This window comes from Humulus lupulus, chromosome 4 (genome assembly GCF_963169125.1).
Source record: "Humulus lupulus chromosome 4, drHumLupu1.1, whole genome shotgun sequence".
Lineage (NCBI taxonomy): Eukaryota > Viridiplantae > Streptophyta > Magnoliopsida > Rosales > Cannabaceae > Humulus > Humulus lupulus.
In genome coordinates, this window is record NC_084796.1 from 65488237 (window position 1) to 65501506 (window position 13270).

Sequence of the window (13270 nt, forward strand, 5' to 3'; positions counted from 1 at the left end):
ATCAATATCTCGTGTTTTTTAAGAAAAACATCGATCAATCGATTTGAATAAACTTCTAAGCCTTTAAGGCGACCTGGTTATATCCAGGCACCATATGCCCCCCCAAGTAACTAGGAAAGGGTCTTTCATGGTTACTTGAGATTACACCCACAAATATACACGATAATAAACAAAGATTTAATTCTCATTGCTTAAAAAAAAAGTGGCCTTTAAGCCTTACAAGGGTGCTACTGATAATATTTCTTCAAATGGATGGCGTTCCAAGTTCGTGGGACTGCTTCCCCATTGAGCCGAGCTAATTTGTAAGTTCCTTCCTTAATGACCTCAGTGATTTGATATGGCCCTTCCCAGTTCGGTCCCAATACTCCATCTTTGGGATCCTTACCGGCTAAGAAGACTCTCCTGAGGACCAGGTCGCCAATGTTAAAGGCGCATTTTTTGACCTTTGAGTTGAAATAACGAGTGATTTTTTGCTGGTAATGCGCGAGCTGAAGCTGCGAATCTTCTCGTCTTTCATCAATCAGGTCGAGGGACGCGCAAAGTAGTTCATGGTTGTGGTCCTAGTCATACTCCTGGACTCTATGCAAAGATACCTTAATCTCGACAGGGAGGACTACTTCACTCCCAAAAGTGAGAGAGAAAGGAGTATAGCCCGTAGGAGTCCGATATGAGGTCCGGTATGCCCACAGAACCTGGGGGAGCTGTTCCGGCCAGACCCCCTTAGCTTCGTCTAGTCTCTTCTTAAGGTTCGCCTTTAGCGTCTTATTGACAGCCTCGACCTGGCCATTTGCCTGGGGATAGGCCACAGATGAGAAGCTTTTCACAATTCCGTACATTTCGCAAAATTCGGTGAAGAGGTCGCTGTCAAACTGAGTCCCATTGTCAGATACGATTTTCTTGGGCAGCCCAAATCGGCAGATAATGCTCTTGACCACGAAGTCGAGGACTTTTGTTGGAAGTTATTGTTGCCAAAGGTTCTGCCTCAGCCCACTTCGTGAAGTAGTCAATAGCCACCACAGCGTAGCGGACCCCACCCTTTCCAGTAGGGAGGGCGCAAACCAAGTCGATTCCCCAGACCGCAAATGGCCATGGGGACGAGATCTTCTTCAGCTCGACTGGGGGAGCTTGGGAAACTGTGGCGAATCGCTGGCACTTGTCACATTTCTTGGCATATGAGTTCGAGTCCTTTGATAGAGTGGGCCAGTAATACCCTTGCCTTAAGACTTTTAGGGCCAAGCTTTGCCCCCCAGTGTGATCCCCGCAAAAACCCTCATGCACTTCCTGCAGGATGACCTTTGCTTCTCCTGGCTGAACACATAGTAGGAGAGGTAGGGAATGCCCACGTTGGTACAACACCCCATCTACTATCGTATACCTTAAAGCTTGATACAGTACCCGCCGTGCGTCATTACGCCCCTCGGGTAACTTTCCTTTGGTGAGATACTCGAGGAGGGGGGTCATCCAGGTCGGTCTGGCGTCAATCATCTCGACCTCCGTCCCGACCTCTTCTATGCTCGGTTTCTCCAGGAACTCTACCGGTACTAACCCCAAAGCCTCCGTCTCCCCGGAGGTAGCGAGCTTGGCGAGGGCGTCTGCGTTAGCGTTCTGCTCTCGAGGTATTTGCTCGATTAAGCCTCGCTCAAATGCGGACAGTTCGACTTTTACCTTAGCTAGGTAAGCAGCCATCTTGGCTCCCCGTGCTTGATATTCACCTAGCACCTGGTTTACCACGAGCTGGGAATCGCTGAAGCACTGAACGGATTTGGCCTTCAGCTCCTGGGCAATCCTTAGCCCGGCCAGCAAAGCTTCGTATTCGGCCTCGTTGTTGGAGGCCTTGAATCCGAATCTCAGCACAGAGTGGAATCTATGCCCTTCTGGGGATATCAAAATGATTCTAGCCCCGGAGCCGTTCTTATTAGATGAGCCATCCACGAAGATCTTCCATGACGCCTAGGTCGAGGTGACCTGGGGTGACCATTCCACAGGATCCTCCCTGAATCCTGTGCACTCTGCCACAAAATAGGCCAAGGCCTGACTCTTTATAGCAGTTCAGGGGGTGTACAAAATCTCGAACTGACTGAGTTCGATGGCCCATTTCAACAGGCATCCCGATGCTTCAGGATTTTGCAAAACCTGCCTTAAAGGTTGATCGATCATGACGTGTATTAAGTGGGACTGGATATATGGCCTGAGCTTTTGGGAGGCCGTGATAAGACAGAACGCCAATTTTTCTATCAACGGGTATTGGGATTCGGCCTCGAGAAGTCTCTTGCTGATGTAGTAGACTGGTTTCTGAACCCGGTCTTCTTCTCGGACCAATACGACACTAGCTGCATCTTTTGTGACATCTAGGTAAAGGAAAAGAGGATCTCCTACCTTTGGCTTGGACAATACGGGCGACTTGGCCAGATGTGCCTTCAGGTGGAGGAAAGCACTCTCGCACTCCTCTGTCCATTCAAACTTCTTATTTCCTCGAAGCAGGTTGTAGAATGGCAGGCACTTGTCGGTGGATTTTGAAATAAACCGATTAAGGGTTGCCACCCTTCCTGTCAGGCCTTGAACATCCTTACGCGACCTGGGTGAGGGAAGCTCAAGCAACGACCTGATCTTATCGGGGTTCGCCTCGATTCCTCTAGTGCTGACAATGAAACCCAGGAATTTTCCAGACGCGACCCCGAAAGTGCACTTTCGAGGGTTAAGCCTCATGCCGTATTCTCTTAGTATCTTGAAGCATTCTTCCATATCGGAAACAGGGTTATCAGCAGTCTTTGACTTGACCAGCATGTCATCAACGTACACTTCCATGTTCTTCCTGATTTGGTTGGCAAACATCTTGTTTACCAATCTCTGGTATGTAGCCCCGGCGTTCTTCAGCCCGAATGGCATGACCTTGTAACAATAGACGTTAGTTAGGGTCATGAAGCTGGTGTGCTTCTGGTCCGCCGGGTTCATGGCGATCTGATTATAGCCTGAGTACGCATCCATAAAGGACACGAGCCCGTGCCCCGCCATGGCATCCACCAATTGGTCGATCCTTGGCAAGGGAAAATAATCTTTGGGGTAGTCTTTATTCAGATCGGAGAAGTCGATGCAGGTCCGCCATTTCCCGTTGGGCTTCGGGACCAGCACGGGATTGGTGACCCAAACCGTAAACTTGGCTTCACGGATAAAGCCGCATTTCTTGAGCCGGGCTACTTCTTCTTCTAAGGCCTCAGCCCGAGTTGTTCCCAGGCGCCTCTGTTTCTGGGACTTTGCAGGAACGCTCTTATCCAAATGAAGGGTGTGCATGATGACATTTGGACTAATTCCCACCATGTCCTCATGTGACCATGCGAACACATCCAGGTTATCCTGCAGAAATTTGATCAGCTCCGCCTTCCTCTTGCCACAGAGGTTTTTCTCGAGCTTAACCATTCGTGAGGGATTTTGCGGATCGATATTTACTTCCTCGAGCTCTTCAATAGCTTGGAGCTCAAACTTGTCCTCGCCTATTCGAGGGTCAATATCCTCACTTAGGACGATACTTTCCCCTCGGCGCTCTGAGGATTTTCAATCTCAGGATTAGGAAAAGGTTCCTGAGATTCCTCTTCTCCACCTTGGATGGCCATTGCTAACTGTCCGGGTTTCAATTTTCCCTTAATAGAAATGTTGTAGCGTTCCCTGACAACAAGCTAATCGCCATGGACTGTGCATATCCCCGTGGAAGAAGGGAATTTTAGTGTGAGGTGGCGGACAGAGGTGACGACTTCAAAAGCTATAAGCGTAGGTCGACCCAAAATGGCATTGTATGCAGTGGGGCAGTCGATGACCACGAACTTAAGGAGTTTTGAGACTGTCCGAGGTCCCTCTCCTAAGGTGATCACTAGCTCAATTGTCCCTATAGTCGCTGATCCTTCTCTCGAGAAACCATACAACATCATGGAGGTCACCTTCAGCTTGGCGACAATCAAACCCATCTTCTCCAGCGTGGACCGGAATAGAAGGTTTACCAAGCTCCCATTATCGATCAACACTCTCCTAACCCTCCGATTAGCGAGCTGCATTGCTATGACCAGAGGGTCGTTATGAGGGAACTGAACGTGGCTAGCATCTTCTTTAGTAAAAATGATTGGTTGCCTTTCCAATCGCTGCTGCTTTGGCAGATGTTGCTCGGGGACGAACTTTACTCCATTATGAGCCTTGAGTTCGTTGACGTACCTCTTTTGGGAACCCCTGCTCATGCCAGCCAAATGAGGACCTCTAGAGATTGTGGATATCTCTCCTCCTACCATTGGAGGAGGGACGTCTTGATCTACTCGAGACCCAGGCTGACTGACCGGGACTTCCAGAGCAGGTCGGCTTGCTGGAACCCTATTTCACGCATACTGAGCCAAGGGGTCGGCTCTGTTGAGAGTCTCAATCTCATCTTTCAGGTTTCTACAATCATCGGTATTGTGGCGAACGTCTTTGTGGAAACGGCAAAACTTGGAGGTGTCTCGCTTCCCCTTCTGGTGCTTTAACGGCTCCGGCTTCTTCCAGGGGAGGCGAGTAGAGTTTGCTAGAAAGATGTTCTCCCTAGAGTGGGTGAGCTCCATATAAGTCGCGTAGATAGGCTTAAATTTTTCTACGGACTTATTCTTCTTTGGGCCGTGCTGGTTGCACTCGCCGTTCCCCTTTCTCTCGCCTCCATCGAACTAGTTATTCTGTGTAACATTCTGGGTTGCTGTCACGACCTCCGTTCCCACTCCAGCGAACTGCTCAGGGACCTGGCTGGTTCCTGCAGTTGAGGCTTGAGCCTCCTCCAAGTTGATCCACCCCTGGGCCCTATTTAGGAATTCGTTTACTAAGCTGACTCCCTTCCTTTGTATTTCATTCCAGAGTCCCCCTCCGACGAGGATTCCAGTCCTCAAAGCCATGAGCTTGGAGCTGTCATCTGCGTCTCTGGATCGAACAATGACGTTCGCGAACCTGCTTAGGTAAGCCTTAAGAGGCTCATCGGGCTGTTGCCTCACGTTAGCCAGGGAGTCGGCCTTGACGCGGGCAACCTGGGAGGCTCGGAATGCTCTTTTGAAGTCAGCAGAGAAAGTTTTCTAGGAGCTGATAGACTGCTTCTTGCTTTGTTTGAACCACTGTCTGGCCAGCCCAGTCAGTGTGGAGGGAAATATTAAACACCTCAGCTCGGGGCCAATGTTGTGGGCCATCATCAGGGTATTGAACATACCCAGATGATCTGACGGATCTCCGTCTCCATTGAATTAGGACAGGTGCGGCATACGGAAACCGGGCAGGTATGCCGTTGCGGCTATGCTGGGGGCGAAGAGCTCAAGCTCGTCCCCCGAATCATATTTGTCTTTTTCTTTCTCCGACAAGAGCTTCCTCATCAGCTCCTCCATCTGAGCCAGGCGCTCAAGGGTTTTGTCCTGATCTCCTTGGTTATTCCAGGGCTGTTCAACAACTCCGGATCCATTGTATACGTTTGGTGGGTTATTTCCCCTCTTATCTTGAGATAGGTTGTTTGGGACATTCTCGCCGTTACGTACCTCGGACAGGTCTCCCCTCCAGCAAGCATGGCTGCCACTTCCTACTGGGTCTCCCCTAGGAGAGTTAAGGCGATCTCGTAGGTCACCCCTCGGGGTGGTTTGAGGACTTTGCGCCGAGCTTAGGTGTTGGCGCAGGTCTCTGCCAGAAAGGTCACTTCGGCGACTTCCGGTCCAGTAGCTCCTGTTAGTGAAGCTCGGAGCCCGCCTCTGGGGGTGAGGATCCGGGCTTCCTCTGGGCGCCTTGCTACGATGGGAAGGTCCTGCGGATGGCGGGTTTCTCTTGCTGCTTCCATAAGCTGGAATATCTCGGATAGACCGAGGAGGAGACAGATATCTTATTGGTGAAGGAGGATGTCTGACCGGGGTTGCAATCCTGGTTTCGTCAGGGCGAATCAGGTTAGGTAAGGGCCTTTCGGCCTTGCCAACTTGTGGGCCTTGCGCCTGGCGATCTGGACGGGGCACAGGACGGCTGGCCGGGACGAGCTGTCGCTGTGAGCCCTCCCCGGATCTTCTTCTAGAATTCCCTCGAGCCCTCCTGGGCGCGCTCGAGGCTGGCTGTGAGCTGGTAGTTGAAGTTCGGACCGAGCAGCTATACTGTTGTTCGGCCCTGGGTAGTTCTTCGAAGTTTTCCTCTCGACGGTGCGATGAGGGAGTAGAGTTGGGTGTCGGAGGTCTGGCCGAGCGGCTAGGCCTGGACCGATTACCCCGGTGGGACTTATGAGTCTTGCCTTGCCTCTTTCCGACGTTAGCGCTGGTTGTAAGAGGGGGTAGTCGGGCCAACACCTCCTTAATCTGCTGACTAGCTTTCACCAGCTGACTCCTCAACTGAGCATTCTCCATCTCTACCGCCGTGTAAAAATCCGGGTTTGGATTAGGTGGCTGGGGTGCCGAACTTCCAGTGTCATCCTGGCCTATTGGCTGCTTGCCCGACCGCTGCTGAACCTCAAGGTTTTGCTCACCGGAGATGGCGGCATGATGAGCCTCCTGCCCATCATGTTGTTCCGCCTCGTTACCGTGTCTTGATCGAGTGGTCACCATAGTTGGATGTTTGCGATAGCACCAATCTAACTAGCTCTCAATGAAAGCACCAAACTGTTGACGCGGTTCTTCGACAACAGGTAATTAAGAAAATAAAAGAAAGGGATTAGTGCTGAATAATGAACTGAAACAGATGAATGATCTTAAAATGGACTGATGACACAAATACGTTTTTAGGTGGTTCAAAGGTTAAAATCCTTCTACTCCACCAGCCAATATTATTGCTATATTTCTGGTATTCTTTACAGGGTATTTCGTTACACAATAGAATCCAATCCTTTGCAACTCCCAGGGTCTCCATATTTATAGGAAAGGGCACCTGGGAGTTGGTAAGTCATCTCGTGACCTTCTTACCCATCATGTCACTTATGTGACATCCATGATTAATTCCTAAAACCTAACAAATGAAGTGTGGTCTAATCAATAGGTAAGGGGGATAATGGGCCGGATGGCCCAACCTAGTCGTGCGTGCCTGAACACGCACGTTCATGCGGCGTGTCCGAGAATTCAGGGACATATCAGACACGTGATGTCTGATATATGCACGTTTACATTGCGTGGTTGACTTTATAAAGGGTCGCAGCTTCCAACTCCAGCTCGTGCCTCGACCTGGATGCCTTCTTGACCTTCGGTCTTCATATTCCTGACTCGGACCTTATATAATCTTAGTAAACCTTTGGTTACCTCGAGCTAAAGAGGTAGGACCTGACAACAGCTGCTCCGGCCACGTGGCTGATATAATTATACCATATCTCAGCTCGCTAATAGCCTGTGGAAAATTAGGGCGTACAGGGGTCTAGGCCTGTTTTAATTGCCACTGCTTTTTGCCTCATGGGTCTTCCTCTTGTTGCCCTTGTGGAAACCCATTTATTTGTTGGCCTCCTTTCTTACAACACTTTCCTTCCATAAGAGGTCCTCCAAGTATTCTGCATCAAGAGCCTTATCCAAAACCTTAGCGTGAAATTTTCTATTATTTAAATCTTGGCCCTGTCTACTTTAATTCCATGGCGTGAAATCTTGTGGCCCAAGACTATTCCGTCTATCACCATAAAGTGACATTTCTCCCAGTTTAATATTAAATTTGACTCCTAACATCTTTTTATAACCCTTTACAAATTAGCTAAACATCCATCAAAAGAGGGTCCAAAGACTCAAAAGTCATCCATAAAAATTCCAATACCTATTTCCACCATGTCTGAAAAAATAGACATCACACATCTTTGAAAGGTGGCAGGAGCATTACATAACCCAAATGGCATCCTCGGAAAGGAAAATGTTCCATAAGGGCATGTGAAGGTAGTATTTTCTTGATTCTCCGATGATATAGGAATTTGATGATATCCCAAATATCCATCCAAAAATCAATAATAAGGATGGCCTGCCAATCTATCTAGCATCTGATGGAAAATGGTCTTTTCTGGTGGCTGTATTCAGCTTACAATAATCAATACAAATTCTTCACCCCGCCACTGTAAATATTTGAAGAAGTTCATTATTATTATTTTTAACCACCGTCATGCCACCTTTCTTTGGAACTACCTAGACAGGGCTAACCCAAGCAGTGTCAGATATTGGGTAAATTACCCCTGGATCCAACCAATTAAGGATGTCTTTCCTTACCACTTCTTTCATTGAAGGATTGAGCCTCCTTTGAGAGTCAATGCTAGGTTTACTATCCTCCATTAATATATGATGCATTACTGATGAAGGACTAATACCCTTAATATTTGCCAAAGTCCATCCAATTGCTAATTTGTGAGCCCTTAATACCCTAAGAAGCTTCTTTTCTTCAGTCATAGATAAAGAAGCTGAAATTATAACTGGGAGAATATCATTCTTCCCCTGATAAGCATACTTAAGATGAACAGGTAAGGTTTTTAACTCAAGAGCTAGTGGTTTCTCAATGGATGAGAGAGGTCTCTCAGGCACTTGCCCTAATTCCTCATATTTCTTTTTATAAATTTTCCCTAATGAATTCAACCACTTAACATACTCACTGGCTTCAATATCAGAACACTCTTCAGGATTTGGAATCAAACTCAACTCCGACAGATCCTTAATAGACTAGACCCCTTTACTTGGTTTATCCATTACACTAACACAAAAACAATTGTCACTGGCTGAAGGATATTTCAAAGCTTTGAAAACATTAAAAACGACCTTATCACCTTGTACTCAAAGCCTTAACTCTCCCTTCTAAACATCTATCAACGCTTGCCCCGTGGCGAAAAATTGTCATCCCAATATAATAGGCACGTCCTCATCTTCCTCCATATCCAAAACAATGAAATCTGCTGGGAAAATGAACTTATCTACCTTTACTAGAACGTCCACTATAATACCTCTGGGATGTGTTAATGAACGAACAATCCATTGAAGAGTAACAGTAGTGGGTCTGGCTTCCCCCAAGCCAAGTCTTTTAAATACAGACAGTGACATTAAAGTTATGCTTGCACCCAAATCGCATAAAGCTCTCTCACAATGAAAGTTCCAACAGTGCAAGGTATAGTAAAGCTGCCTGGATCTCGTAAATTTTGAGGAACCTTCTTCTGAATAATTTCACTACACTCTTCATCTAATGCAGCAGTTTCACAATCCTCCATTTTTCTTTTATTAGACAATATCTCCTTCATAAACATCACATAACTAGGCATTTGTTCTAGAGCCTCAGCAAAAGGAATGTTAATGTGAAGTTTCTTAAATACCTCAAGGAATTTTGAGAATTTTTTGTCAAGATTAGCCTTTCGAAACCGTTGAGGTTATGGAATCTTTGGTGTAGGCTCAGTGTATTTTGGTTTTTCTATTTTTGGAAGGTCTTCACTAACCTCCTCTTGTATTGGACTAGTAACTTTTTGATCCTCTTTCTTCTTTCCCTTGTCATCCACTGTAGGTCCATCATACTTAGTCCCACTCCTCAAAGTGATAGCTTGACATTATTCTTTAGGATTTACCTCTGTGGAACTAGACAAATTCCCTTGCTGTCTACTAGAAAACATTTGAGCCAATTGACTTATTTGTGTCTCCAAACTTCTAATTGAAGACCTTGTCTCTATCATGAATTGATTTAACTAGTCTGGCTGAATTGTTGGTGGGTTCATTTGAGGAGATGGTGGTGGATGAGATGGGCGTGGATTTGGATCATAATATGGTCTAGAATGTAATCCATAAGTTGGTTGATGAGGGGGCTGTTGAGGTGGGTACTGTGGATATTGTGGTTGTAACCCTTGATTATTTTTCCAAGACAAATTAGAGTGATTTTTCCAAGCAGGAGAATATGAATGGGAGTAAGTGTTAGGTGCAGGTCTTGAAAAATTACCAATAACTTGTGCTTGTTCCAAGGGAATATTATTCACATTAGTTTAGCAACTAGCTGTGCTCGGGCATTATTCATAAGCATGCGGTCCCCCGTAAATCTCACAACTTATAACATTATGTACTTGCACTGCTTGTGCGGTGAGATTAGTTTGCTACAACTACTTGGTTAGAGAGATGCCCCCTGAGCAGTCATTATCGCAATTGGATCAACTTCTAAGACTCCTGCTACTTTCTTGCTCTCACGCTCAGTAGGACAATTAGAGTTATTCATGTTCATATCTTCCAATAATTCATATGCTTCATTAGCAGTTTTTCTCATAAACTATCCTCCTGATGCTACATCTATAATTGTCCTTGGATTGCCCCCGAAACTATTGTAAAATGTATGAACTAGTAGCCACTTCTCTATTCCATGATGTGGGCACTTCCTTTGCAACTTTTTAAATCATTCCCATGCATCATATAAAGATTCCCCATCCAATTGATGGAAATTATTAATCTATCCTCTTATTCTAGCTGACTTGACAGGAGGAAAATATTTACCAAGGAATTTTTGAGTTAAATCTTCCCAAGTTAGTATAGAGATGGCTTGTAAAGAATTCAACCAACTCTTAGCTCTGCCCCTTAGTACAAATGGGAATAATTTCAATCTTACAACATCATTACTCACCCCATTCATTTTGAATGTCGCACATAGCTCTAAAAAATTTGTGATATGGAGATTTGGATCCTCATTTGGTAACCCCCCAAATTGAACACAATTCTGCACCATCTGAATAATTGAGGGTTTTATCTCAAATTTTTTTGTTTCAATAGTTGGAGGACGATTGCTTGAATGTATCCCCGTAACAGTAGGGAGTACATAGTTCCTTAATGGTGGATCGGCTTCAGCTGCATTACCCATATTTGCATTGTTGACAACATTATTTACGTTCTCAGCCATGGTGAAATCCAACCGTTTCTTTATCTTTCGATTCTTTCTGCATGTTCTCTCAATTTCAAGAACTATTAGTATGATTTCCTTATGTCTACTTCCTCGCATATACCAACAAAACCTGAAACACAATATAGCCTTGCTCTGAATAAATGTTAGACAATAAAAATACGAAATTAGAACAAATAACAATTAACTTTGATATCAGAAATTAAATCCCCGGCAACGCCGCCAAAAGCTTGATTGCAAAAATATATATATGCAAGTGCACATAATCGATTCAAGTAATATATATGATAAGTAGAGTATCATTCCCACGAAGACTATCTTCCAAGTACCACTAATTGTTCTTTTAATTTCTATTTGGCAACCAAAGTTTAGATGAATGAATTTAATTTTTAAAATATAAAAGAAAACTAAGAATAAGAATCACTAATTAAAAGATTTAAATCACTATTAAAAAGACCTAGGGTGTTAATTTCGTAAACTTTTCATTCTACTAATTTTATTAATCAATTCTAAATTTCTTTCTTCCTATTCTAATAGCAGGTTAGCCTAATTCGATTCCTATTTTTTTTTTCAAGATATAAGATCTCAACATATATGTAGGTTTTCTACATCTCTGTGATAAACTTAACCATATAGAAGACATTAATCATGGAAACCTAATTACGACACAAGTCATATATGTACTTTCGTCCAATATGCAACCTATGTCTATATAATGATAGCATATTTAATTCTCATCTTTAGAATTTTGAATCAAAATCATAAAATCAACCAAATATTGGTCAAGTATTTACTAGCATTAAACACACATTATATATATTAGAATCGAGAAGAAAAATCAATAGAACATCATAATTTAATTCGATAGAAATTCAAGTGACTACATTAAACCCTAGATAAAAATTGTTTTGTTCATATTAGACATGACTAAATCAACACAATAATAATTCAAGAACATAAGATTCATAGACTTAAAGAAGAAAGAAAAATATAAAAATGCAGAATTACTAGTCTAAGAACCAAATTTAGTCTCTAAAAACGTAATTAAAAACTGACCTAATGACTTATTTAAACCCTAAATACGAATTTATAGTAATTTTTTTACATAAACTGTGTTTTTCACATGCGGGTTGCGACTTGGCCTTCTCTGGGTCGCGGCCCGTGTTTATTTTTGAGCCTTTCTGATTCCGTGTAAAACCTCAGGCGCTGCGATTTATGCTTCATCAAGTCGCAGCCCGTGTTCAATTTTTCCCCTAGCCGAGCCTCTGACTTCACCTTAAGTTACGACTTGTAAGCCCAAGTCGCAACACTCATTTCTTCTAGCAGCCATGCGTCTCTGGCTTGCCTAGAGTCACGACTTGTAAGCCCAAGTCGCGGCTCTAATTCCATTTTTTTTTCAAATTACTTCTTTCAACCTGTCTCTTCATCCAATACTGACTTTTAATCGTCCTTAGCGTCAGTTTGAGTCCACAAACGGCCAAGAGCATAATTTTTCCACCATTTTTACTTCTTTTGACAATTCTGTCGTGATTCATCACACCATCCTACAACAAAGACAAACTAAAGTGTAATCTTGCACAAAACACACATAAAGACTTAAGATTACAACAAAAACACATTCTAAAATGACACTAAAATGAAGTGATCAACTACGTCCTCAACCATATATATCATTGAGTCCCCAAAACAATTGTTCTTAGCCTAATCATTCTGACAAATCTTAACGCATGAATCAAAGGATCAGATGACATACCGTGTATGTGATCATCGTTTGGTGTGTTTTATTAATACTATGAAATGGTGTTTAAACAAGTATTAACAAATCACATTTGGTCCAGTTCTACATACTCTCAGCATGCAAAGTACACTCACTAAAGTGTCCTATTACACTAGTAACCCGGATTTAGGTCACATGTATTCATAATACTAGTGGACCGTACTAGCAGTAGTTAATCTAAAGATTCCATAACTTTATTTTACTGCGAACTATTTAAGACCACATAGATAAACTTTGGAATTTTCTCATATTCACTTTATATTATCATATAATATCGGACATAGTCTATATATATATAATAATTGAATTCAATTATTTATTTCATTTAAAACATTTGTCAACTACAATTGCTTTAAGGGCACTATTCCCAACAATTAGCTCATAGGGTTTTATTCTAGATTTTATTTCACAAAATTATTTATTTAATTAGCACTTAAGTCACATTTGTTTTAAAATAATTAAATCGTAATTTTTTATTTAAAATAAAAATAAAATATGACAACTTTTCTATTTCTCACAAATTAATTAATTTAACATAATTAATTAATTAAAAAATATGTATATATACTCACTTTCTTTATAAAAATTACCCAAATTTATTTTAAAAAAATAATGTCTCAATGTTACCACATTTTCATGAATATCATAATTTCAATTATATTGAAAAAAAAATTCTTT

At 43.2% G+C, this 13270-nt stretch overlaps 1 non-coding gene across 1 annotated transcript; it reads left to right on the top strand.

The window, feature by feature from the left end:
* Window positions 1-10279: 10279 nt before the first annotated feature.
* Window positions 10280-10386, top strand: LOC133833561 (small nucleolar RNA R71). The gene has a single exon (XR_009892935.1). It is a non-coding gene; the product is annotated as a small nucleolar RNA R71 (small nucleolar RNA).
* The last annotated feature ends 2884 nt before the right edge of the window (window positions 10387-13270 follow it).